This window comes from Cebus imitator, unplaced genomic scaffold (assembly GCF_001604975.1).
Source record: "Cebus imitator isolate Cc_AM_T3 unplaced genomic scaffold, Cebus_imitator-1.0 Scaffold2, whole genome shotgun sequence".
NCBI classification, from domain to species: Eukaryota; Metazoa; Chordata; class Mammalia; order Primates; family Cebidae; genus Cebus; species Cebus imitator.
This window is the reverse complement of record NW_016107317.1, coordinates 10,208,176-10,233,023: the sequence shown is the minus strand read 5'-3', so window position 1 is coordinate 10,233,023 and position 24,848 is coordinate 10,208,176. Positions and strand designations below refer to the sequence as shown.

General features: G+C 37.4%; 1 pseudogene across 1 annotated transcript; it reads left to right on the top strand.

Moving 5' to 3' along the window:
• The first annotated feature begins 22,910 nt into the window (after positions 1–22,910).
• LOC108303832 lies at positions 22,911–24,508 on the top strand (annotated as a pseudogene). The gene has a single exon (XR_005200593.1). The product of XR_005200593.1 is annotated as a putative tripartite motif-containing protein 61 (transcript).
• The last annotated feature ends 340 nt before the right edge of the window (positions 24,509–24,848 follow it).

The following is a 24,848-nucleotide window of genomic DNA, read 5'->3' as shown; positions in this document are numbered from 1 at the left end:
TTTTCATGTGGGCATTTAGTGCTACAAATTTCCCTTTAGAGACTAGACCACTAGCCAAACTAATAAAAAAGAAAACAGAGAAGAATCAAATAGATGCAATAAAAATGATAAAAGGGATATCACCACCAATTCCACAGAAATACAAACTACCATCAGAGATTGCTAAAATATCTCTATGCACATAAACCAGTAAATCTAGAAGAAATGATAAATTCCTGGACACTTACACCCTCCCAAGACTAAGCCAGGAAGAAGCTGAATCCCTGAATAGACCAATAAGAAGGTCTAAAATTGAGGCAGCAATTAATAGCATACCAACCAAAAAATCTCCAGGACCCGACGGGTTCACAGCCAAATTCTACCAGAGGTACAAAGAGGAGCTGGTACCAATCCTTCTAAAACTATTTCAAAGAATACAAAAAGAGGGAATCCTACCTAACTCACTTTTTGAGATGAACATCATCTTGATACCAAAATCTGGCAGAGATGCAACTAAACAAGAAAATTTCAGGCCAATATCCATGATGAACATTGATGTGAAAATCTTCAATAATAGACTAGCAAACCTAATGCAACAGCACATCAAAAAGGTTATCCATCACGATCAAGTCGACTTCATCCCTGGGATGCAAAACTGGTTCAACATATGCAAATCTATAAATGTAATCCATCACATAAACAGAACCAAACTCAAAAACCATGTGATTATCTCAATAGATGCAGTGAAGGCCTTTAACAAAATTCAACAGCCCTTTATGCTAAAAACTCTCAATAAACTAGGTATCCATGGAATTTATCTCAAAGTAATAAGAGCTATTCATGACAAACTAACAGCCAATATCATACTGAATGGGCAAAAACTGAAAGCATTCCCTTTGAAAATTGGCACAAGACAAGGGTGCCCTCTCTGACCACTCATATTCAACAAAGTGTTGGAAGTTCTGGCCAGAGCAATCAGGCAAGAAAAAGAAATAAACAGTATTCAACTAGGAAAAGATGAAGTCAAATTGTCTCTATTTGCAGATGACATGATTGTATATTTAGAAGACCCCATCGTCTCAGCGCCAAATCTCCTTAAACTGATAAGCAACTTCAGCAAAGTCTCAGGATACAAAATCAATGTTGAAAAATCACAAGCATTCCTATACACCAATAACAGACTTAGAGAGAGCCAAATCATGAGGGAACTCCCATTCACAATTGCTACAAAGAGAATAAAATACCTAGGAATACATCTAACAAGGGGCGTGAAGGATCTCTTCAAGGAGAACTACAAACCACTGCTCAAGGAAATAAGAGAGGACACAAACAGATGGAAAAACATTCTATGCTCATGGTTAGGAAGAATCAACATCATGAAAATGGCCATACTGCCCAAAGTAATTTATAGATTCAGTGCTATCCCCATCAAACTACCATTGACCTTCTTCACAGAAATGGAAAACATGACCTTAAACTTCATATGGAACCAAAAAAGACCCCACATAGCCAAGACAATCCTAAGCAAAAAAAACAGTGGAGGCATCACACTACCTGACATCAAATTATACTACAAGGTTACAGTAATCAAAACTGCATTGTACTGGTACCAAAACAGAGATAAAGACCAATGGAACAGAACAGAGGCCTCGGAAGTAATGACACACACCTACAACCATCTGATCTTTGACAAACTGGTGAAACAAGCAATGGGGAAAGGATTTCCTGTTTAATAAATGGTGTTGGGAAAACTGGCTAGCCATATACAGAAAGCTGAAACTGGATCCCTTCCTTACACCTTATATAAAAATTAACCCCAGATAGATTAAAGATTTAAACATAAAACCTAACACCATAAAAACCCTAGAATAAAACCTAGGGCATACTATTCAGGACATAGGCATAGGCAAGGACTTCATGATGAAAACACCAAAAGCATTGGCAACAAAAGCCAAAATAGACAAATGGGATCTAATAAACTTAAGAGCTTCTGCACAGAAAAAGAAACTATCATTACAGTGAACTGCCAACCAACAGAATGGGAAAAAATTTTTGTAATCCACCCATCTGACAAAGGGCTAATATCCAGAATCTGCAAAGAACTTAAACAAATTTACAAGAGAAAAACAAACAACCCATCAAAAAGTGGCTGAAGAATATAAACAGACACTTTCCAAAAGAAGACATTTATGAAGCCAACAAACATATTTTAAAAAGCTCATCATCATTGGTCATTAGAGAAATGAAAATCAAAACCACACTGAGATACCATCTCACACCAGTTAGAATGGTGATCACTAAAAAATCTGGAGACAACAGATGCTGGAGAGGGTGTGGAGAAAAGGAATGCTTTTACACTGTTGGTGGGAGTGTAAATTTGTTCAACCATTGTGGAAGACAGTTTGGCTATTCCTCAAGGATCTAGAAATAGAAATTCCATTTGACCCAGCAATCCCATTACTGGGTACATACCTAAAGGATTACAAATCATTCTATTGTAAAGACACATGCACACATACGTTCATTGCGGCACTGTTTACAATAGCAAAGACTTTGAACCAATCCAAATGCCCATCAATGATAGACTAGACAAGGAAAATGTGGCACATATATGCCATAGAATACTATGCAGCCATACAAAAGGATGAGTTCATGTTCTTTGCAGGGACATGGATGAAGCTGGAAACCATCATTCTCAGCAAACTGACACAAGAACAGAAAATCAAACACTGCATGTTCTCACTTGTAGGCGGGTGTTGAACAATGATAACACATGGACACAGGGAGGGGAACATCACATAGCAGGGCCTCTTGGGAGTTGGAGGAGCTAGGGGAGGGATAGCCGGGGGGGGGGGGATTGGGGAGGGATAACATTAGGAGAAGCACCTAATGTAGATGACAGGGTGATGGAGGCAGCAAACCACCATGGCACGTGTATACCTATGTAACAATTCTGGACAATCTGCACATCTATCCCAGAACTTAAAATACAATAATTAAAAAGAAAAAGAAAAAAAAAAGTAAGAAAACGCCAAAGCAACTGCAACAAAAGCCAAAATTGACAAAAGAGATCTAATGAAACTAAAGAGCTTCTACACAGTGAAAGAAACTATTATCAGAGTGAACAAGCAACCTAGCAAATGGGAGAAAATGTTTGCAATCTAACCATCTGACAAAGGTCTAAATATCCAGAATTTACAAGGAACATAACAAATTTACAAGAAAAAAAACCAATCCCATTGAAAAGTGGGCAAAGGATATGAACAGACACTTATCAACTGCATATCATGTATGCAGCCAACAAACATATGAAAAAAATCTCTACATCACTGACCATTAGAGAAATGCAAATCAAAACTACAATGAAATACCATCTCACGCCAGTCAGAATGGCGATCATTAAAAAGTCAAGAAACAATGGATGCTGTTGAGGCTGTGGAGAAATAGGAACACTTTTACACTGTTTGTGGGAATGTAAATTGGTTCAACCATTGTGGAAGACAGTGTGACGAATCCTCAAGGATCTAGAACCAGAAATACCATTTGACCTAGCAGTCTCATTACTGGGTATATACCCTGTGGAATATAAAAAGACACACGCACATGTATGTTTATTGCGGCACTATTTACAATAGCAAAGTCATGAAACCAAGCCAAATCCCCATCACTGATAGACTGGATAAAGAAAATGTGGTACATATCCACCATGGAATACTCTGAAGTCATAAAAAGGAATGAGATCATGATTTTATATTTAGAAAACCACATCACCTCAGCCCAAAAGCTCCTTAAACTGATAAGCAACTTGGCAAAATCTCAGGATACAAAATCAATGTGCAAAAATCACAAGCATTCCTTTACACCAACAATAGACAAGCAGAAAGCTAAATCATGAAGAAACTCCTGTTCACAATTGCTGCAAAGAGAATAAAATACTTAGGAGTACAGCTAACAAGAGATGTGAAGAACCTCGTCAAGAACTACAAACCTTGGGAGGCCGAGGCGGGTGGATCATGAGGTCAAGAGATCGAGACCATCCTGGTCAACACGGTGAAACCCCGTCTCTACTAAAACTACAAAAAATTAGCTGGGCATGGTGGCACATGCCTGTAATCCCAGCTACTCAGGAGGCTGAGGCAGGAGAATTGCCTGAACCCAGGAGGCGGAGGTTGCGGTGAGCCGAGATCGCGCCATTGCACTCCAGCCTGGGTAACAAGAGCGAAACTCCGTCTCAAAAAAAAAAAAAGAACTACAAACCACTGCTCAAGGAAATAAGAGAGGACATGGATGAAGCTAGAAGCCATTGTCCTCAGCAAACCTACACAGGAACAGAAAATTAATCACCGCATATTCTTACTCATAAGTGGAAGTTGAACGATGAGAACACATGGACACAGGGAGGGGAACAACACCCACCAGGGCTGTTGGGTGTTGGGGGCTGAGGGGAGGGGACTTAGAGGATGGGTCAATAGGCGAAGCAAACCACCATGGCACAGGTAAACCTATGTAACAAATCTGCACATTCTGCATATGTATCCCAGAACTTAAAGTAAAATTTAAAAAAGAAAATGGAAACAATTACTCACAAGCTCCTCCATCTTAGCACCAGCAAGTCTACAACTAATCCTGTATCTGTACCCTTCTTTTTCATCCTTTCTGCTAATAGACAAGTGTTTCCATAGTTATCAAAGAAAAGTGCCTACTTGAATGCTCAGATGTCTTTTCCTTCTCCCCAAAAGACCTCAATCTACTGATTGTCACAATGTCCTGTCCCCAGCCCTTGACTTTACCTTCCCTATTATCTAGGTCCTTCCCATATTATGAAGCACTAGTTTCTCCCATCTTATTGATGTGTTATCAATATTCTCTTCCCGTTTGCAGACTGTCATTTCACTCTCTTTGTGGTATCTTTTGATGAGCAATAGTTCTTAACTTTAATATAATTCAATTGATCTCTTTTATGGCTTATGTTCTTTGTATCATATTTACAAAATTCTTTCCTACCCTGAGGTCATAATGATATACTCTTTTATTATCTTCTTAAAGTTTAATAATTTTGGCTTTTTCATTTAGATTTTAAATTCAACTATGATTATTTTTATATGGCCTGAGAAAGACATACAACTTTACTTTTCTCTAAAAGGATAACCAATTTTTGAGAATAATTTATTTTTTAAAAAATATTTTTTCCCCATTGAATGACCTCACCCCATCTTGTTTCAATGGCCCATATATTGATGGGTCTGTTTTGGGAGTCTAATTTGTTCTATTAGTCTAATTTTCTATGCCTGCCCAACACCTTATAGTCTTAATAACTTTAGCTTGATAATCCCTTATACAAAGCATGTGTAATTGGTGTGTCATTTTCACCTGTTTTTTCTTCAAAAGTGTCTTGGTTATTTTTGGGTTCTTTGAATACACAAAATAAACAAAAGTGTCAGTTTTCAGAGAAAAAAACTTGTTGGGATACAATTACTATTTTATTAAATCAACAGAGGGGAAATTGACCTTTTTAAAATATTGCATTTTCTAATCAATGAACATGGTCTAGCTTTCCGTGTAATTAGACTGTCTTTTTGTTCAGAAAAGCTTTATGCTTCTCCAGAAAGGTATTGCATATTGCCTGTTATATTTATTATTAGGTACTTATTTTATGCTACTTTAAACAATCTCTTTAATTTTATTTTTCAACTACTGCTGGCATGTGAAATGCATACTGATATTTATTTAATTTTGTTGCCAAACTCTCTTGCTAACTCTCCTAATTTATCTAAAGAAACGTTTTGAGTTTTCATGTAAAAATAATATTTGCAAGTAATTTCAATTTTGTTTCTTCCTATAATCCTTTTCATTTTATTTTATTGCCTTTGCCTTCTTTGCATACAGGCATGCTAATTATCAAATAAAGTGGACTATGTTGTATTAAACAAATTCCACCTTTATATGTGTCAATTTGCAATAATTCATTGGTAGTAAGTGGAGAAGTAAATATATGATGAAGACTGTCCAAAAGAACTATTAAATCCCATGTTAATGAAGATATCTATAATGTTGCAATGCTATATCATCTTGATACCAGTGAGTAAACTTTATAGAATTATCAAATTGTGCCTCATTAAAAATACCCTTTAAAGATTTCTCATTGGCAAAATTTTGATTAACATATGTAATTACCTTGAGCTAGCAGGCAAAGCTTTGATGTTAGTAACATTATTTTGTACAATACATTGTGAACAAGCATTTGTATGGACTGCATCTTTTAACTACTAAATCAAGCTTTGACAATTTTGTTTCCATAAAACATCTTCCATAATAGTTTATTAATGTTCTAAATTTAATTTATAGTATTCCTAATGCTTAACTTTGTAAACGATTTGGTTTTCTAGTGGTATAAGGAAAATAATTATACTTTGTTCATGCCTAGTGTTGCTACATATTTAAGTAACTATAATTAAAACAGTTTAAGTAAATCCTGGAAATCTAAGGAGATGTTTTTCCTTTGAAATTGTCTGTTATTTTATTACTCATGTTTGAGAAATTTTATTCTTATGAGCTAGGAAACTCTACTTGGTACCACTTTGGAAAATCCTCGCTTTGCTGCTATTTCGAGATGTGGAAAAAAATTTTCCAGTTACCTTCTTACATTAGTAAGAAGTACATCAGTTTCACAGTACATCAGTTTCACACTGTAAGGGTTCCTGAGTAATCTTTTTTTCTCTCTTTTGTTTTTTTTAAGTTATACTTTAAGTTCTGGGATACATGTGCAGCACATGCAGGTTTGTTACATAGGTATATATGTGCCATGGTAGTCAGCTACACCCATCAACCCGTCATTTACATTAGGTATTTCTCCTAATGCTATCCCTCCCCTACCCCTCCTCCACGTGACAGGCCCCAGTGTGTGATGTTCCCCTCCCTGTGTCCATGTGTTCTCATTGTTCAACTCCCATTTGTGAGTGAGAACATGTGGTGATCTTTTTAAAATGCCAATCTGATTCTAACCCTTAACTACTTAAAAGTATTCAGCAATTTTCTTTTACTTTTAATATAAAGTTCAAAATTTTTAACATGACTTGGAATACTCTATAATTTCTAACTTTCTAAATTCATCTTTGCAAACTATTTCTTTCCCAGTTGACTTTATCTCAATAAATAGAAAACTGTTTTTTCAATTTCTCAGACCAAAAGTCTTGGAGTCACCCTTTGTACCACCCAATCATATATCACAGTAAATTTTTCAGGGTCTACCTTCAAAATATATATGAAATCTGATCACTTATCATTTACATAGCATAATCTTGTCCATGCCACCATCTTTTGTTAGAATTTTGCAATAATTTCTTAATTAATGCCCTTAATCCTGTATTTGTTTTCTGTTGCCACTGTAACAAATGATCACAAACACAGAAACTTAAAATAGCACTAATTATTATCTCAAAATTCCATAGCAGTCCAACAGGCCTGGCTGGCTTTCTGCTCTGGATCTCACAAAGTTAAGAGTCAAGACAGGGCTGTGTTTCCTTCTGGAGGGTTGGGGATCAATCTATTTCCAAGTTTATTCAAGTTGTTGGCAGAATTCAGCTCCACCTGAATATAAGATTGAGGTTCCCGATTTCTTGTTGGCTATTTGCTGGGGGTTGTTCTGAGCTTCTAAAGATCATCTGCACTCCTCAGCTCATCGGCCCTTTTTTCTCTCAAATCTCCCTGACCTTCCCTTTGCCTCATCTCTCACCTGCCTTTCTCTTATTCTGCCTCTCTTTTTCTCCTTCCAGACATAGAAATTTTTCCATCTTCAAGGGCCCAAGTGATTAGATCAGTCCCATCCAGATAATCCAGGATAGTTCCCCTATTTTAAAGTCAGCTAATTGATAACTTTAATTCCAGGAGGACCTACATTCGTGTTTGACTGAATAACCAAAGGATGGAAATCTTAGGGGACATCTTTGCAATTCGGCCTACCACAGCACCCCTCTAATCTATTTTTACCACAGCAACTGCATTGGCCTTTAAAGAATATTAATACCTGTTTCTGTCACTTTTTTGCTCAAAACTGTCAAAAGACTTCTCATTCAGAGTAAGAGACAAAGCCCTCAGGAAGGTCAATAAAGTCCTATATAGGATGTCATGCGCTCTCTCCCTCTCTCTTTCTCTCTCTCTATACCTGTCTGCATTTATTTCCCCTCACTCCTTACTCATCTCCAGCCACACTGGTCTCTGCTTCTTCTCAAACTTTCAAGCCATTCAGTGCCTCAGGTCTTTTCACTTACACATATCCTCATGGCTCTTCTCTTCCTTCTATACCTCTGCTCCGAAGTTACTTTATGAGTGAGGCCAAGCCCCTTGCTCTCTGTATTTCCTCACCCCATACTTCTTTTTTTCTTTCTCTGCAGACCGTTAAAAATCATCTGAATACTCTACTTGTTTAGGTGATGCTTGTTTGAGTAAAACCAAACCACAAAAATGTTTTAAGTCCCAATATTAATTAATTAAATGTTATCTTCATAAGCAAGATAAAATGATTGAGCCTATAATCTATTTCTAGGTGGGTTTAGGAGAACATAATCCTATGGGAAATAAACTTCTGCTCCTAATGCAATAACCCTGGGGCAGATACACCACTAATGAGGAGTTCCTACTCTGATTGATGCATGTGCAGTGAAACCTGAGCCCTGCACAGGTTGGGGTTGCTGTTGGATCTAGCTCACTGCTTCAGATATCGCTTCGAGGCTGCCTTATTCCCTGTTCATCTCTCTCTGGATAAGAAGGCAGGAGTGGATATTCAACAGCAGTCAAGCCTTGTTCCAAGAAGATGCTCTAATCCTACAGTGGTCCCAACCACAGCCATATCAAAGGGAGACTGGACTCTGAGAATATACAACCTTGGAGTTAAAAAGAGGCTATACGGGGGAGGGGGTAGCTATTTAGTCTTCTTCCTAAGTTTTCTTTATTGTTCACTGTTCCCTTTGAGTAGGCCCTTCTTCCTTTTGCAAAGGCCTGCTACAGAGAGCTCAAGTTGATCTGACAATGTAAGTAGATTGCAATGGTCATGTTTAATACTTCTCAGCTAATGAAGAAGAGATCCAGATCAAATTGTGCAAAAATTAAAAGAAATAACTAGCAACATTTGTAAAATGTTTTTCTGCTTATGATATTATAGAAGCTGTAGAAATTATTCTACTAGTTTTTTAGCATCTATTCCATAAACCAGAAACTCCAGTAAGGTGGAGATAAGCAGGTCTCATAAACAGCCTACCTCTTTAAACAGGAATTATTAGTTTCACAGAAAGAGACATAAAAATGTATTTGTTCAATTCGTACATTCAACAGACATTTAAAATGATCGACATTTGATTTTTGTTAATGGTCCAAAAGAGAAGGTTGAATTGAACAATCCCCTCTGTGTGTTCCCCAGGCTTTGTGGATTTCCACAATGCTGTGAGCAGTTACACGTCACAGTCAAAGCCAAGGAGACAAAGCCACTGTGTAGTGAGGGCTAATGATTTGCCATGGGACTTTAGATGTGGTTTTCTGGTCTATCTGGGCCTGATCCCCTTATCTCTAAGAGATGGTAAACATTTCTCATTACGGGTTTTGAGAAACAATTGACAAGCTAATTACAAAACACTTTGCCAAAATACGATGCCACACAAGGCCTCAATAATAAAGGCTGCTTTGTAGTTACAGAATGTTTTCAAGGCTGATCAGAGAGGGTGTGGATGATGTCAATTTGGAAGCTAACATTCTGTTTAGATTTTGTTTTCTTTTCTTGTGGGGTTGTGCTGTAAGGAGGGCTGTACATCTCCAGAGTTAGTCACTTAGGTCTGGGCTTCCTGTGTGGTGGGTATTTTGACAGCAATGGAATGACAGAAATAATTAAATAGTTGTTGACTTCAAGGCGCTTAGCGAATGGCAGAGGCAAAAAAATGGGCACTTGCAATTCCATGCAGCAAATGCTTCCAGAGTGTAGATGGTAGTGTTATGGAATGCACAGGAAAACCATAGCAAAGCAGCTAAACTGGAAAGAATCTGTATAGGGAGAAATATATAGAAGAAAATAGTCCCAGGAGTGAAGATAGATGTTCCTATCTGGCTGAAGTTCAGAGGGCACAGGAGGAGCAGTGGCTGTCGTGGAAGGCTTATCCACGTTAGGGGTTTTTACCTAAGCTTTATCCTAAAGGCAGTGGGAAACCATTAAGAGGTTTAAGATGGGAAAGCAACATAGAATTGTGTTTTAAAAAACCAATCTAGAAAGGTGTTCTAAAAGATCACGATGTTATTTATATTTTACCACACTATCTTTTAAAAAGTCACTATGGATAATTTTTTCATAAAAGAAAAAACTTGACAATAGGATCTCATCAAAATGGAAAACTTTTGCTCTGTAAAAGTTCATGTGCAGGGGATGAAAAGACAAGCTACAGAGTGGGAGAAAATATTGGCAAACCTCATAACCAACAAACGATCTGTATGTAGAATATATAATAAACTCTCAAAATTTAACAGTAAAAACAAAGAAATTCAATTAGAAAATGTACAAAAGATGTGAACAGCTATTTCACCGAGGAGGATTACAGATGGCAATTATGCACATGAAAAAAATGTTCAATATCATTATCCATCAAAGAAACGTAAATTAAGCCCACAAGAAGATATCACTGCATACCTGTCAGAATTGCTAAAAGGGTGACAACACCAAATGCTGGTAAGGACATGGAGAAACTGGATCATCCATACTTTACTGCAGAATGTAAATGGTAGAGCTACTCTGGAAAACACCTTGGTAGTTTCTTATAAAGCTAAATATGCAAGTACATAACACTTAGTAATTGCATTATTGGATATTTACCCCAAGAGAAATGAAAACATACATTCACATACCCCCCCCCAAAAAAAAACTGTACAGGAATGTTCACAGCAGCATTATTTGTAAGCCAAAACTCAAAATAAATCTAGATGCCCTTCAGCAGGAATGGTTAAACAAACTGTGGTACACAGAATACTTCTCCACAATAAAAAGGAACAAATTATTGATACACACAACTTAGATAGGTCTCCAGGGAATAATGCTGACCAAAAAAAGCCAGTCCCAAAAGGTTGCATACTGTATGATTCCATTTATGTAACATTTTTGAAATGACAAAGTTCTTGAAATGAAAAACTGATTAGTTGTTGCCAGGAGTTAGGGATGAGGAAGGTGGGGGCTGAGCAGGAGGGAGGTAGGTGTACTTTTAAGAGGACAAACCAAAGGATCCTTGCGGTGTTGAAAGTTGACTGGTGGTGGGTATGTGAAAACACAGGTGGTAGGCCTGTATAGCACTTAATACACACACTACCACAGACACTCCCAAATATACACACTCACACATACACACATGCAAATGACTATAAGTAAAGCTGGGAAAATCTGATGAAAATAGGTGTGCCGTGTCAATGTTAATAACCTTTTCGTGACATTAGATCACAGCTTTGCAAAATCTTACCATTGGGGGACTGGGAAAAGTGTACAGGGAATCTTCTGTTATTACTTTTTACACTGCACGTGCAGCTACAATTATCGCAATAAAAGTTTCAATGAAAAAGAAGGTCACTCTGACTGCCATGGAGAGAAAGGATGGAAGGCAGTGATTCTCACACTTTAATGCCTGGAGGGCTTGTTAACCACAGGCCGCTGGGCTCTACCTCCAGAATCGCTTATTCAGCTGGTGGGAACTGAGAATCTGCCTTTCTTGCAAGTTCCTGGGTGATGCAGATTCTTCCAGCTGGGGAACCATTCTTTGAGATTCATTAAATTAGAGTCATTGTAGCTTTCCCTTTACTTCTATTTATTTAAAAGGGAAAAACAGAGCGTCTACTTGTTCCCTAGTGTTTCTTTCACAAAGTCTTTAAAGACTGCCCATGCCTTTGTCTTTTAGGACAGCCTTGAAGTATCTAGTTAGAGCAGTAGTTCTCAGAGTGTGGCCCTCAGGCAGGTAGCATCAGAAACATTAGGGAACTTGCTAAAAATACACATTTTGGAGCTACACCTTAGACATGGTGAATAAGAAGCCATCAGGGTGGGACCCCAGCGAGCTGTGTTTTAACAAGCACACCAGGTGATTCTGATATATGCTAAAGTTTAAGGACCATTAGATTAGAGGAAGACAGGAGGATGTTAGGAAGCCAGTTAGGACATTTTATTTTATTTACAGTATTAACAAGTAGGTGGGTCCTCCCAGGGGCACCTAATTTTGAAACAGGATGTAGCAAAGGAAAAACTGAGGTGAAGTCTCCATCGGGTAGTGGTTATTGACTTCTAGTCTCTCACCTGCAGATGCAGATGGCAACACTAACTTACCTCCTTCACAGCAGGTGCTGATCTAATTAACCAATAAAGATATTATAAAGCACATAAGAAGAAAAAAGCCCAAAGTTAACACTAAGTAGCAATTAGTGGTATTAAGCCTATTATCTGCTCATAAACATATCAACACCTTGATCTTAAAAAGGAATAAAATTAGACGGTGTTTGTCAACTGCCAGGCTTTCTTATTTATACAAGTCACAGGGTCAATTGCCCCTCAAACAATTATACTTCAAATTGGCTAATGCTGCCATCCCAGAATTTAATCTTTCAGCTGCCTATTGAAGCCCTACTCTGGTTTTTTTTTTAACATGCCACTGTGAGGTTTCCGAAAGTTGAGAGCAGTGTCTAATTTCTTGGCCCCCTTCTATTTTTAGCTGTGATTTTAGATGCTGCTGTCAACATTCAGAGAAGCAATAAGTCATTGGGGACCACAGCTCAGGGTGCAGGTATGAATACCAACTCCATGCACATGAGTCATCCCAGCTCTATTTTTGGAAAGAGGCAGAAGATTGCCAGATGATCTTCAGCACTTGCCTTGGCTTCATAGTTATCTAAGAGGATGTTAAATTGGAATAATTCTACTCATTTATTGCTCTGCTTGCAAATTAACCAGTAAAATGTCAAAAAATATAATACTTTAAACACACACACACACACACACACACACACACACAGTGTTAGGGGAAAACTGGCAGCTCCTGCAGTGGCTCACACCTGTAATCCCAGTACTTTGGGAGGCCGAAGTAGGCATATAACATGAGGTGAGAAGTTTGAGACCAGCCTGGCCAACGTGGTGAAACCCCCGTCTCCACTAAAATAAAAAAAATTACCTGGGTGTGGTGATGCGTGCCTGTAATCCCAGTTACTCAAGACGCTGAGGCAGGAGAATCGCTTGAACTTGTGAGGCGCAGGTTGCAGTGAGCCAAGATGATACCACTGCACTCCAGCCTGGGTAACACAGCGGGACTCCGTCTCCAAAAAAAGAAAAAATGAATTAATTAAAAAAAAAAAAAAAAAACAAAACTTCTCCTAAAGTCTTCTGCAATTCTCTCCAACTTCTGACTTCATGAAGAGATAGTGTGGTATAGAGGAAAGAATCAGATTGTTGAACACAAACACATTTAGTGTAAGGTATATGGATGTGCTTTGGTCAAGGAATATGCCGAAGCGGATATCCAGGCCTGCTTGACTCAGTGAGTCTGGTGCGCAGGCGCACACCTCCGCTTGTTATATAACCTGTGTGTGTAAGTTCATGCTTGGTTCTGTGCCGCTGTTGTCCGCAAAAGGTATAATTGCCCTGCTAACACTGTACAGGGGCTTCTGGGGTTCAGGTCACCTCAACATGGCTTGACATGGCAGGCGCACTGGTACCCAGAGAAAGCGAGCCAAAGCTGTCTATCCGCAACAGGAAGCCAGGACACAGTTTGGCTTGGTAGTCCCCAGAGAAAGAGTTAGCTGCTGACCCTGAAGGCAAGAGAGAGCTGGCCACGCAGTGCTGTGTGGGAGCCACCGGCCCAAGCAGCCAAGACAGGGCAGACAGTGTAAAGAGCTACTGTAAGTAAGCTGTTAATGAGAGCTGCTACTGAATAAAATCATCTTTCACCTGCCTACGGCCCGTCGAGTTTTCTTTCTGCCCATCCACCCACTCCCCTCAGACTTCAGCATGGACTAACCTGGACCCCGGGATCTGAGGTTTAGGTTTGAATATCAGAACTGCCATATAATAGCTGTTCGGTAAAATGCTTAAAATTATGTAAGCCTCAGTTTTTCCATCTGTAACATGGACTAAAATGTTTGCCCTGTGTGGTTGATTTGAGAAAAACAAAATGACACATATACAGGTTCTGGTATGTGTTTGGCACACAAAAACTCAGTTCCCTTCTCCTCAGATTAAAGACAATTTCTTGGTTTTGGTATAGGTGTTTTTTATCCCCCATAAATTTAATAGTGTATGAAAAAAATTAAGTGATTACATGACAGGTCTTTTGCTTTCCCTTGTTTTCTTTTCTCCATTGCCTCAGTCAGCATAAAGTTAGTGTTTCTGAGGTTCAGCCAGTTCTAGTCCATTTGCCAATGATCCCCAGGATCCTTTTATGGTCTGAAAAGTGATATTCATATCTGGAAAGCATCCAAACCATAATGATACTCTAGTTCATGTTTGTCAGACGTAGCTACAAAAACAGACTATAAAATATTAAAAGTAACAGAATTTTTTTATACCCTCAAAAGAACTGAACAAAAAACCAACTGAATGCTTAGACTTGTATGACCAAAACCATATTACAATACATGATTATAATAAAAAGATGAAATAGGATACAAGTTGCTAATATTCAACTCTATGAATAATAGTAAAATTCTCTGTGAAGTACATTAGCCCTTTGGCAAATATGAAAATAAGTTTTTCTTTAAAATATATATGTATATATTTTTCAGAGGTAAAAACAGGCAGGCATAGGTGTTAGCTGAAAATCAGTTTTGTTAGACGGCATAATAATTTGGAAAAATTAAATCCAAATGCGTTGGGCAGAGCATGCATTCTCCAGCTAGTCACCATTTCTACCTCCCTTCTTTTACACCCACTGGCCCACCTGCTTCACACATCACAGGACGTACCAACCCACCAAAGGCATTTAAGTTTGTAGATCCCAGTTCCAATCATTTAGATCAAATTACTGGGTTTCTACTCAGGCAGCTGGGTTCCAAGAGCAGGAACCTGAGATGCATATCCTACCTAATCTTTGGGCAAAGTTTTGCCTGGTTGGCACAAAGATAGTGGCAGTTTCCTATAGTTATTAACCTTTGAGTAACTTAATCTTATTTCTGTTGCTCTTCCAGAATGTCCAACAATCTTTTTAATAATCTCTGCTTTAAACCTGATCTGTATCAATGTTTGGAATACAAAGAGTGGCTTCTGTTTTCCTACTTGGACCCTGACTGACAACAGAGCCAGACTGAAGGGGTAGGAGTATAATTGAACACAACTGCAAAGGAAAGCCAAGCTCAGTATGTATATTTACCAATATTCATAAACAGAAAAAAGAAATCAAGAGTTACCATCATTTGAGAAAAACCAGCACCATGAAAGAGAAAGACCAAGATTAATAAAGTAAAAACCATGCAGAAAAGGTAACACCTTAGTGAGCAAACAAGAATTTACACTTAAAAAATTAATATCAGGATAAAGATTTTGCAATTGAAAATGTAAATAAGTTACAATGTAAATAAGTTATGAAAATAGAACAATCACAAAATGGAAAACAGTTTGTTGCAATTATAAATACAATTGCCCAAATTTTAAGAAAAATTAATAAATGGGTTGAATAATGAATTGGACAAATAGACAAAATTAATATATAAAAGTAAATTCAAAGAACTCTATAGAATATCTAGAGCAAAGAGTCCATAAGGAAATAAGAGTAGTGTAGTATGTGTCAGGCTATTCTAAGTGCTTTAGTTATAATAGCTAATTTAATTCTGAGAACTTTTTGAGCTAAGGACAATTATTATATACACGGAGGGGTTAAGTAACATGCTCAAAGTCACACAGCTAATGGGTAGCAAAGCTGAAATTCAAATCCAGGGAATGTGACCCCAAAGACCTTGCTCTTAATTCGTATTCTACATTGCCTGTTTTAAAAATATAAGATAAGAGACATGGAGGATATATTCAGCAAGAAGTTTAATAGTCACCTAACTGGAGTTGTAAAAAGAAAAAAAGCAAACAGGATGAACAGAAGAAAGAAAATATTCAAGAAACAAGAGTAGAAAATGCATTGAGCTGAAAAAAGACTCGACAGACACCACTAAGTGCCAAAAAAATGACATTTTTCAAAGTAACACATCTAGACACATAACCATAAAATTTTAGAATTCCAAAATAAAGGAAACCTTAAACTTCCAGAGAGAAAAACAATGATATACAGAGTATTGTGAATCAGGTGGACATCAGATGTTTTGTTTGCAACAGAATAACGATTTGTCAATTCTGAAGTTTTGGATTTAGAATCTTCTATCCAAACAAGTGTTAATCAAATGGGCAGGCAAAATAAAGACATTTAGACATGCAAGAATTTAGGACATCTAGCATTAATTGCTATTCAAAGACCAAAAAAAATACAGAATGATTCCAAGAAACAGGAAGATTTAAGACATAGGAAACATCAGCAGTTGAATGTGACTCAGCTGTGAAAGACAAAATTAAACAGTGAATTTATTGGGCTAGGGCTTGTAAAAGCTTCTCTTTAGAAAGATAATAATAACAATAATATATTTCCCTGTAGCTCCAAGCTCAGTATTTGTTTCTACTGGAGAAATATTTACATAATCATAGTATTATAAGAAATACACTGTAAATGACTTTTAAAATTATTATTATTTGAGATTTCAAAAAATCATGTTCATATAATTTAGAAAATACCTAATAGATAATAACAGAGAAAATTAAGGGGTGCCACTAGTTATAAAGGGATTTAAGCAAAAACAAAACAAAACAGATTGTAATTATCAGGCTCTGCTTGATCAAACAATTTTTCTGCCCCTTCTGGAGACAACTGCTTTGCTTCTACATTTTTTCCATAATAATGGGAAGATGTGCTTTTCTTGATCATGTCTCAACTATTCTTGAAAAGACAAGCAGCAACACCTTCCAGCAAACCTGAAGAGATTACTCGGCAGCAATTCAAGACATAGGCAATGAGTTGGAGCCAACTTAACGACTAAGATATGCTGAATCTAAAAGTTATCTGAAACTTTTCCAGCAAAGCAAGCATTTTGAGAAGTTAAATAACCAACACCTCCTATTTTACATTTTCCAATTCTGGAATTTACTCATAGATTAAATCAAGGTCTAGTAAATATGGATAGTAAAGCCATAAAAAATTATAACCATATAATATTATAATGTTTTCTGTTTGACTATTTTTCTCCTGATTCCTCAACTTTGAGTAATTTATTTTACTTACAGTTACCATGGTGTCTTGGTGACATGTATTTTTCAAAAAGGAAAAATATTAAACTCAAAGCAAATGTCTCTAGATGACATAAATTTAAATATCTTTTTAGAATTTTTACAATGAAATGAAACCAAAGCACACTCGAAAGAAAATATTCATTTCATTGCATATATATTAAGTCTAAAAAGATAAATTTAAAAATAAATCAGTAATGAATGCTCATTATTCCTTCTATTCATTTCCAAAACCTCTATTGAGAGCTTCCTGTTTGACACTCTGCTAAGCCCTGAGAAATCAGTGGTGAAACAGACTTGCTGCCTGCCTTCACAGAAGTTAAACTTGCCAATAGGATGGTATCTCACTTAGAATGTAAACTTTAATTTAGAAAAATTATCCTCTTCTGCTTTCTTTCTTAGCTGTAAATTTATATTTGTGACTTAATCTCTTACTGAAATTAGCTATAATCTGGTTTGAAATAATGTTCTGTTGAAAGTTGTGCAGTCAGAACTGAAGAGAAACTTCCTGTTAAACGTGGCAAACTTATCATGTGGTTATCTTCTCTTGCTCCTGTATACAATTAAAATAAATAACCAAAATGAGGGAAATGGATATGAGTAATCAGCAGACAAGCACTTTGAATAAATTTTCAATTGATAAAACGAAAGGGAGGTATGGTAAGTGACTTAGCAGAGTAGAGGAAGCTAAAACTGAAGTACCCGCTGAAAGTAGTTCACTGACGAGGAATGAGCCAGTTGGCTCCACTGAAACTCACAAAAAGTCTCAGGACTTGGAGACAGCAAAGTGTGGATATAGCAAAAGTTGAAATCAGGGAAATAAATTGAAAGTCTGCATCTAAAGTGGCTGAGCACTCCCAGATCTCCTTCCCCAACCCAAATAGGCAACAACTTTCTTCTACACCCCTCCCCATCATTTCTTCCTAAATGACCATGGATTAATTCTTTGGTGAAATTGAGCTAGAGATGTTCCAGACCTGGAAGCAGTAGGAGCAATGGGGTAAGGTACAGGGTTGAAGACAGAGTGATATATCTTTGAATATTACCTTTTGATATTGTTTGCCTCTGTGTACACACCCAAATCTAATCTCAAATTGTAATCCCCATATGTCAGGGGAGGGACCTTGTAGGAGGTGACTGAATCATGGAGGCAGACTTCCCCTTTGCTGTTCTCATGATAGTGAGGGAATTCTCACAAGATCTCATTGTTTGAAAGTGTGTGGCACTTTTCCCCTTCAGTCTCTCTCCCCTGTCACCTTGTGAAGAAGATGCTTGCCTCCCCTTTACCTTCTGCCATGATTGTAAGTTCCCTGAGGCCTCCCAGTCATGCTTCCTGTTAAGCCTGTGGAACTGTGAGTAAACTAAATCTCTTTTCTTAATAAATTACCCAGTTTCTGGTAGTTCTTTATGGAAGTGTGAGAACAGACTAATACACTTTTTTTGAGGGACTCAAGGTAAAGGGCAGCTTCCTGCCTATAACCCTAAAATAAAGCTTATTCATATATTAGCCCTCTCATGCACACAATGCTTCTAATTGGTCTTTCAGTATTTTATTCCAAACAGTGTTGAGACAATTGGATATCCACATGCAAAAGAATTAAGTTATACCCCTTCTTAAAACCAGACACAAACATAACTCAAAATGGATCATAGGCATAAATGTAGAACTATAAAACTCACCGAAAAAAGTATAGAAGTGAATCTTTGTGACTATGGGTTAAGCAAAGACTTCTTAGGTATGACACCTAAAGTGCAAGCAACAAAAGAAGAGAAAGATAAATTGGACTTCACCAAAATTTCAAACTTTCATACTTCAAAGCATACTGTCAAGAAATTGAAAAGACAACTCACAGAATAAGAGAAAATACTCACAAATCATGTATCTATTAAGGGACTTGTATCTGGAATACATTTTTAAAACTTTTATAACACAATAGTAGAATGACAATAATCCAATTAAAAACGGACAAAAGACCTGTATAAAAAGACATTTCTCAAAAGAAGATAACTACAAGGCCAATAAGCACATGAAAAGATGCTCAACATCATTAGTCATTAGAAAAGTGCAGCCAGAAATACAATGAGATACCCCTTTATACTCACTAGAATGGCTATACTTGTTTTTAAAAAGGGTGGATAATAGCTATTGGCAAAGATGTGGACAAATGGAAACATTCAGATATTGCTAGTGGGAATATAAAATAGTGCAACACTTCGAAAAACTTTTTGGCAATTCTTTTAAAAGTTTCATATAGAACTATTATGTGATTCAACAATTCTACTCCTAACATATACCCAAGAGAAATGAAAATATGTCCACATAAAAGATTATACATTAATATTTATAGAAGTCTTATTTGTAATAGTCAAATAGAAACAATCCAAATGTTCGTAAACTAATAAATGGATAAACAAAATGTGATATGTCCATACAATGGAGCATTATTTAGTAATAAAAAGAAATAAATCATTCATACATGCAGCTGTATGGATAAACCTTGAAAAATATTCTAAGGTTTATTGTGTTGTTTGCACAACTCTGTGAATATGCTACAAATCTTGAAGTGTATGCTTTAAATAGGTGGATTTTTATGGTATGTGAAATGTATCTCAAGCTATTAGAAAAATGTAAATGGGCTCTGCAGGCACACTCTGACTAGACTCCCTCCTTGCTGGGAGTCATCTGGGTCCCTCCTATGTTCCATAGGAATGGTGAGAGAGGGCACCCTTGACTAGTGCCAGTTTTCAAAGGGTATACTTCCACCTTTACTAAGAGTAAACTAGGTACTGATGGAATGTATCTCACAATAAGCAATTTATGACAAACCCACAGCCAATATCATACTGAATGGGCAAAAACTGGAAGCATTTCCTTTGAAAACTGGCACTAGACAAGGGTGCCCTCTCTCACCCTTCCTATTCAAGCAATGGGGAAAGGATTCCCTGTTTAATAAATGGATTTGGGAAAACTGGCTAGCCATATGCAGAAAGCTGAAACTGTTCCCCTTCCTTATATCTTATACAAAATTAACTTCAGGTGAATTAAATATTTAAACATAACACCTAACACCATCAAAACCCTAGAAGAAAATCTAGGCAAAACCATTCAGGACATAGGCATAGGCAAGGACTTCATGACTAAAACACCAAAAGCAATGGCACCAAAAGCCAAAATAGACAAATGGGATCTAATTAAACTTAAGAGCTTCTGCACAGCAAACGAAAACTATCATTACAGTGAACCAGCAACAAACAGAATGAGAAAAAAAATTTTCAAGTTACCCATCTGACAAAGGGCTAATATTCAGAATCTGCTAAGAACTAAAATAAACATACAAGAAAAAAACAAACAACCCCATCAAAAAGTGGGCAAACGGTATGAACAGACACTTTTCTTTTTTTTCACATTTAATATATAATTGTATTCATTATATATAAATATGTTAAATTCATTAAGTGAGCTAGGAACAAACAGTCCTCTTACAATTTATGGTGAATCAGTTTTGAATTAATTGATTGAATTAATGTGCAGGCATACATTCTCACAGTAATAAAACAGTGCAAAAAGCTTAGCCCAATTCTTTTTTTTAAGATTTAATTTCATATTAGTTATTGTTAATTAATTAATTTTATATATATACATATATATAAAATTGCATTTTAGGGTTTGGGGTACATGTAAAGAACATACAGGATTGTTGAATAGGTACATACATAGCAATGTGGTTTGCTGCCTCCATCCCCATCACCTATATCTGGCATTTTTTCCCATGTTATCCCTTTCCAACTCCCTACCTGCCACTGTCCCTCCCCTAGTACTCCCAACAGACCTCAGTGTGTGATGCTCCCCTCCCTGCGTCCATGTGTTCTCATTGTTCAACACCCGCCTATGAGTGAGAACATGCGGTGCTTGATTCTCTGTTCCTGTGTCAGTTTGCTGAGAATGATGGTTTCCAGGTTCATCCATGTCCCCACAAAAGACATGAACTCATCGTTTTTTATGGCTGCATAGTATACCATGGTGTATATGTGCCACATTTTCCCTGTCCAGTCTATCATCCATGGACATTTGGGTTGGTTCCCAGTCTTTGCTATTGTAAACAGTGCTGCAATGAACATATGTGTGCAAGTGTCCTTATAATAGAACGATTTATAATCCTTTGGATATATAGCCAGTAATGGGATTGCTGGGTCAAATGGAATTTCTATTTCTAGGTCCTTGAGGAATCGCCACACTATCTTCCACAAAAGTTGAACTAATTTACACTCCCACTAACAGTGTGAAAGTGAACAGACACTTTTCAAAAGAAGACATATATGAGGCCAACAAACATATGAAAAAATGCTCATCATCACTGGTCATTAGAGAAATGCAAATAAAAACCACATTGAGATACCATCTCATGCCAGTCAGAATTGCAATCATTAAAAAATCTGGAGACCACAGATGCTGGAGAAGATGTGGAGAAATAGGAACACTTTTACACTGTTGGTGGGAGTGTAAATTAGTTCAACCATTGTGGAAGACAGTGTGGCGATTCCTAAAGGACCTAGAAATAAAAATTCCATTTGACCCAGAAATCCCTTTACTGGATATATATTCAAAGGATTATAAATCATTCTATTTTAAGGATATGTGCACACGTATGTTCATTGCAGCACTGTTTACAATAGCAAAGACTTAGAACCAACCCAAATGCCCATCAATGATAGACTGGACAGGGAAAATGTGGCACATATACACCATGGAATACTATGCAGCCATAAAAAACGATGAGTTCGTGTCCTTTGTGGCGACATGGATAAACCTGGAAACCACCATTCTCAGCAAACTGACACAAGAACAGAGAATCAAGCACCGCATGTTCTCACTCATAGGCGGGTTTTGAACAATGAGAACACATGGACACAGGGAGGGTAGCATCACACACTGGGGTCTGTGTGGGGGGCCAAGGGAGGGACAATGTGAGGTAGGAAGTTGGGAAGGGATAACATGGGGAGAAATGCCAGATATAGGTGATGGGGATGGAGGCAGCAAACCACATTGCCATGTATGTACCTATTCAACAATCTTGCATGTTTTTTACATGTACCCCAGAACTTAAGATAAAATTTTAAAAAAAGAAAAATAAATATTAATATGTGGAAACCCATGTATCCCTCCACCAAAGAGTCCATTAAAGGACCCTGGTTTGGGTCTTGTTAAAAAAAGAAAGAAAGAGAGAGAGAGAGAGAGAGAGAGGGAGGGAGGGAGGGACAGAGAGAGAGAAAGAAAGAAGAAAGAAAGAAAGAAAGAAAGAAAGAAAGAGAGAGAGGAAGAGAGAGAGGGAGAGAGAAAGAAAGAAAGAAAGAAAGAAAGAAAGAAAGAAAGAGAGAGAGAGAAAGAAAGAAAGAAAAATATAAATGGACAGCCACAGATCACAAAACATATCGGAAAGCCTCCAACATGATAAACAGTAATAAAGACAAATAGTAAAAATGAATTTAGGGGAAAAAGAGACACTGCAGGAAAGAGAAGAAAAGGTCACCTAAAATATTTTATTAGTATTCTTAGAGAGACAAGAATCTGTAAAGCAAAACCATGGTGTTATCAGGAAATTAAAAAAAAAAAAGGGGGGGTCTGAGTCCTTCCTCGTGGGTGCTCAGTGGGTCCTGCCCATCCTCTTGGCAGGGTCACTGATCTGTCTGCTCCAGCATAGGTTCATGAAGTACAGTCCATAGGCCAGCAGCATCATCTGGGAACTTAGAAAAAAACCAGACCTACTGAGTCGGAAACTGGGGATGTGGCCCAGGCAATCTATTACCACCACCTCCAGGTGATTATAATGCAAGGAAAGATTCCTTATCTTGGACCTCAGGCTGCTCTCTTGAAGAAAACTTGACTTTATTTCATTAAGTGGGAACAGCAGCAGCCCAGCTAATATGTTGTAATATGCAACTACAGACTGTGAAGTGTTCATGGCAGTAGACTGAAGCTAAGGAGCTGAGTGCTTACCAAGTTTCTAGAAGCTGCCATCAACATGTGAAGTCAGTAAAACTGAAAGCTGGTCAGATTTCAAGGTCTCAGGGAAAATATCTACTGCTTACTGGGTCTTGAGCTCTAGAGAGCTAGGCCTTGCTAGAAGAACTACTTTACCTACCATCTTTGTTCAGGGCTCAATGGAATTTGTGACAGGCCTGGATGTCCTCCGAGCAGTGGCTAGCTGTCCCATCTGTCTGGATTACTTGAAATACCCAGTGACCATCAGTTGTGGGCATAACTTCTGTCTCTCCTGCATCATTATATCCTGGAAGGATCTAGATGATAGTTGTCCACGACCTTTTTGCCACTTTTGCTGTGCAGAAAGGAAATTGACAAGCAATCCTCAGCTAAGTCCTTTGACTGGAATTGCTAAGCAACTCCAGATAAGAAGCAAGAGGAAGAGGCAGGAAGAGAAGTATGTATGTAAGAAGCATAATCAGATTTTGACCTTTTTCTGTCAGGAAGACCTAGAGCTTTTATATCCAAGGTGCAGTTTCTCCACTGATTACCAGCATCACTGTGTTTGCACCATAAAGAAGGCTGCCTCCTATTATAGGAAAAAAATTGGAGCAATACACTGCACCGTGGAAGGAGAGAGTGGAACTAATTGAAAAAGCCATAACTATACAAACCAGAAAATTATTAGAAATGAAGAAAAAGGTAAAACATAGGGAAAAAGAAGCCAAGTCTGAATTTGAGCAACTTAGATTATTTCTCCAAAATGAGCAAGAGACTGTTCTTGGGCAACTGCAAGATGAAGAAATGGATATTTTAGCACAACTAAATGAAAGCCTAACAAAATTTTCAGATTATGCCTCCTCATTAAAATATCTACTACAGGAGATAGAGAGCATATATATGAAGTCAGGACTGGAATTACTGGCAAATGTTAAGGACATCTATCACAGATATAAAAATTTAAAATTCCCTGAACCTTATTCATTCAAATTAAAAGAATATGGTTACTGTCTGCCTCTACAATATTCTGACCTAAACAAAATTACCAAGCATTTTCAAGTAGATGTAATTCTAGATCCTGAAACAGTGCATCGTAAACTTATAGTCTCAGCCGATAGAAAAACTGTGTGATATGGACATACAGTGCAAAACTTACCTCCAAATCCAAGAAGATTTTATCACCTCCCAGCTGTTGTGGGTTCTAAGGGCTATAGTTGTGGCTGGCAGTACTGGGGAGTAGAAGTGAAAGACAAGCCTGAATGGATCCTTGGTATCTGTAATGACTCTCTTCCCAGAAGGAGGAAGCATCCACCAGCTTTGGTACAGGACGGATTACGGGGGATTTGGCGATTTGGTCAGGATATTTATATTGTATCGGGTCATAAGCAAATTAATCTGCTGCCAAAAGTGACACCTAATAAGATTGGCATTTTTTTAGATTATGAAATGAATGCAGTTTCCTTTTATAATTTAAATGATAGATCTCAACTGTATACTTTTAATGATGATTTTACAGGAGCACTTTGGCCTTATTTTTTATACTGGAACAAATTCAAAACCTGTTAAAATTTCTAATGT